The sequence below is a fragment of the Callospermophilus lateralis genome, chromosome 8 (genome assembly GCF_048772815.1).
Source record: "Callospermophilus lateralis isolate mCalLat2 chromosome 8, mCalLat2.hap1, whole genome shotgun sequence".
Lineage (NCBI taxonomy): Eukaryota > Metazoa > Chordata > Mammalia > Rodentia > Sciuridae > Callospermophilus > Callospermophilus lateralis.
The window spans coordinates 112367918-112372582 of NC_135312.1; positions in this window are offsets into that span (position 1 = coordinate 112367918).

A 4665-nucleotide genomic window follows, 5' to 3' on the forward strand; every position below is an offset into this window, starting at 1 on the left:
TCGAATACCCAGCATAGCCAACCAGAACTGTGGTGCGGCTTCTACTTACTTTTCGGCCTTTGCCTCTTCTCCCTGCTCCACCTGTGTGCCAGCCACACTAGTATTTCTGGTGGAGTTTCTATCCACCACAGATCTTTTGTAAGTGCTGTTCTCTCTGAGTGAATGCCACCTCTACCACCATCCCCACCATCATCACCATCAATTCCACCATGGCCACCCCCCCACCCCGCCCAGGACCCTGTCACCACCACCATAGCCACCACCAGCACCAGCACCATTGCAGAGAAACTCTCGGTCCTTCCCCTTCAGGTATCCAATCAGCTTCTCTTTGCTTACCCTTCAGCCTAAATATGTGCCTTTTTCCTTCATAGCTCATGGCTGTTTGTAAACCTCCTTCCACTGTGTCATTGATACCTGTCTCACTAAGCCACAAACAGGAATCCTGCTGGGCTTAGCTTCTCTTTGCCTCCTCAGCGATAACCCTAGTATCTGAGAAGAAAATAATGGATAACAAACTATAAAGTTTTGCAGACAGAATCCACAGTGGGAGTGGGGACGTGGAATATAAGGACTTCTGTCGAGAACCCATCTTGAGCTAACATCTCTGCTGGTTGTTTTGTGTGTTTGTTTAATCCTCTGACAAGTCTATAAGGCATTTTACTAGATCTCTGTAGACCAACTTCCCATGCTTCATAATCTTGTTATTCAATGGAACATGATCAAATGCTCAAATAATACAAAAAGCTGAAACTTTTACTCTGTGTGTGTACATGTGTTTGTGTGTGTGTGTGTGTGTGTGTGTGTCTGTGTTGATGTACCTGTTGTGTTGCAAGGTTTCTTTTTACAAACATTGCTCAAATAAATTGCATAATCCAAGTATGATTGCCTCATATGAGAACCTTAAGCAAAAAAAACAAACCTTGCCTGAAACAACGCTACTCATTCTTTTAAATCCAGGAAGGAAATCAAATGATGCTTGAATAATGGCTTGATTATGGAACACCACTACAGTGCCAGTTGACTTTGCTTCCTTTTCAAATCAGGTCATGCATATCATGTGCTTACAGAATTCTGGGCACACAGAAGGAGCTCAATAACGGATGGCCATTGTCATCAACACCTTCATCACCATCATCATCCTTATCATTACTCCTGGCCTGCAGCATAGTGACAAATCTTCATTGCCTTTATTTCTTATATACACACTAAAATACAGGATCTTAAATATGCTTTACTTGGGGCTGGGGTTGTGGCTCGGTGGTAGAGGACTTTGCCTAGCACACGTGAGGCACTGGGTTTGATCCTCAGCACCAAATAAAAATAAATAAATAAGCCAGATGCATTTGCACAGGCCTGTAATCCCACTGGCTCAGGAGGCTGAGGCAGGAGGATTGCAAGTCAAAGCCAGCCTCAGCAAAAAGCGAGGCCCGAAGCAACTCAGTGAGACCCTGTCTTTAAATAAAATACAGAATAGGGCTGGGGATGTGGCTCAGTGGTCGAGTGTCCCAGAGTTCAATCCTTGGTTCCCTTCCAAAATAAAAATAAAAATAAATAAAGGCATTGCATCCATCTACAACTAAATATATATATTTAGTTGTAGATGCTTCATAATCTTGTTATATATATATATATAATATTTTTTTTTCCAGTATGCTATAGTGGCCGTAAAAGCCTTCCTGTGAATCACAGCCATAAATCAGCTTCTGGATCAACTCAAGGCAGCCATCAGTGGGACCCACATGCCACAGATCTAGTCATATTGACTCATCTCCAGGGCCGACATCATCCAGTCACAGCCATCCTCTACAGCATGTGGAAGCACTGTGACGTGGCTCCTATGGGCAGACAACTTGGGTTCAAATCGAGACTCTTGCGCATGTCAGCTCTAAGGCCGAGCAGATAACAAGACCTAGTTTTCACATCTGTTAAATGCAGATAATTCTTATCCAGAATATAGTGCCCAGAGCTGGGTAAATGATCAGTGTTAGCTACGACTTTCAAAAATGAACTATGGACACTTAATTTCCTCTCAGTTTTCAGTGGGTCCAACCAGTCTCTTCAAATTGTTGGTGGATCAGGATGAAAATAAGGGGAAGATATATCGTACAATCCCTGTGACTGGTGATTGGTCGTAGACCACCTATTTCCTGATTCAAGAGCCACCCCCTCCGCCCTCAGAATCTGTTGAGACGAGTGATGGCGTTGCCAGGTAACCAGGGAACAGCAGGAACCTCACCTCACCTCACCCACCGTAACTTGTGTAACTGTGTGTAACTTGCACAATGAGCATGCCGCCGTGAGCATGTCAGAGGGACGTTGTGGTCTTGGTCTTAGTTTCACTTTCTTCAACTGTTCAGATTGGCTTTTGAAGGCTAGGATGCCCATACTCAAGTCTGCTGCAAGAAATGACATTCCAAAGTAATTTCAAAACATTTCTGACAACCAGAAGATTGAAACAGAGATGGTACAGTACCATGGTTATGAATGCAGCCCCTGGTCCATCTGGCTAGGTGTTTCTTGACCAAGTGACCATCCCTGTAAAATGAACTTCACAGGGTCATTGTGCAAGTTGCCCACGGAGGTATGGGTCGAGCACAGACAGCACCCGATGTTTGTAAGTGCTAGATCATGATGAGTTGGTTTGTAAGAAATGACAAATGAATAAATGTATTTATTTTATAGAAAACTGAGTTGAGAATACCAAGCTGCCTGTCAGTATGTATGCAGAAACATGGGCTGTACTAATATGTTGACAAAAGTATGTAATTATGGGCTGAAAGAGATAAGAAAGAGGAATTGTAGGTCAGTGGATGGAGGAACCTAAACATAACTTCAAATCTATGTTGGCAAAGAATAAAAATTCTGAGAAAAACTTAAATAATGTGGATGAGTGCAGATATTTAATCAGATTTACCTTTTCTAAAAAGCATTTTCTTCTAAGATCATAAGCTAATTGCCAGGAAAATCCCCAGGTCATGATTTGCCTCTCAGAAAATCAGTCCTGAAATCTGTTGTATATCTGACCCTCCCTGTAATATACTTTTAAAGAGACAGATATCATTGAAAAGGAGTTATTCCTCTGTTTTTTGTTTTTTTTTGGGGGGGGGGCTGACTTATATCACTTAGCATGATATTGTTTAGTTACATCCATTTATCAGCAAATGCCATGATTTCATTCTTCTTTATGGCTGAGTAATATTCCATTGTGTATATTTACCACATTTGAGTGCATTCTCTGATATTGTGGATGCTAGCCCACAACAAGAGAGGGTAAGGAGGGGAAGAACAGAAGTTTATTAGATCAGGAGAATGAAGGGAAGGGAAGGAGAATGGGAATAGGAAAGACAGTAGAATGGATTGGACATAACTTTCCTTTGCTCATACATGAATATATACAACCAGTGAAACTCCACATTATATCCATCCCCAAGAATGGGATCCTAATTGGAAAGGGTTGTACTTCATGTATGTATAATATGTAAAAATACACTCTATTGTCATGTATATCTAAAAACAACAAATAAAAAAAGAAAGTTATTCTTCGAGGTGCCTGAAAAAGATGAACTGGACAAAAATTCTTTATGAAAATTGTATCACAGAAAGCATTCACTTGGATTTTTAAGTCCCTTTGGTAAAAAGGCAAGTACACACCGAGGAATATAAACATTGGGCTTTCAGTCATTCACACCTTAGTATGAATTAAGTCAACTAGAGGAGATCTATTTCCCCCAGGAATTGAGAGTGTTGGCTGAGTGTTGGCCTAGGTGGATCCGAGAGCATTGCTAAACCAAGGTTCAGGGGGCACAGTAAAAGGGAAAGAGTTTGGAAAGAAAAAGATCAGGAGGTCCCTTAGGAAGAAAATAATGGAGTTCAGGAAAGTGGAGGGATTCAGAAAAGGGGTCGTGAGAAACCCCTGAATGGGTTCATCTGTGGAGGTGCCTCGCCTCTTTGTCAAGGGGACTCCAGGCCCATCCTGTAATGACAGATGACCCCGTCTCTCCCACAGGAGGTGAGACACGGCACTTGGCTTAGGAAGTACAGGGGCATTCTCTCTTCTCCAAGAATAAGGACGTCTGCTGAGAAGGCTTTCTCTGGCATCTGAGAATGAAGGGAAGATCTGTCCATCTCAGGAATTTGCACAACTGAGCCAAGGCCAGCTGAGTCAGGGCCAACTCGGCCAGCTGGGCCCTCCAGGGAGTGACTGCATTAAAATGCCACTCTTGCATAATACACTGCACAGAAATTCCCATTCTGAGAACTGCCCCATGCCTGGAGCCACGTCAGAGCCCACCCCCCTCCGCCCCAGGAAGTCAGCTCAGAAAGGTCAGATGGCAGAAGGAGGGTGGGGAGGGAGAGCAGTGACCGAGTGCCTGCTAGGTGCCAGCATTGATTCCTCATGCCCCTGGGTCAGGCATGGTGCTCCTTGCAAGAAAGGCGTGGTCCCGGCCCCCCAAAAGTTCACAGTCCTGTGGGGAGGAAATCAACTATGCAAGCGATTCCACAGGGCCACCTGAGCAACACTGCCACACGAGGAGAAATCTCAGCACTCCCCTTTCCAGAGATGGGCAACCCAGGGCTCTGAGAGATGGAGCGCTAGCCTTGAACTTCCCAAACCCACTTTCTATCTACTGAATGAGGTATCCCCCAAGGTCATGTGGCCAGGGC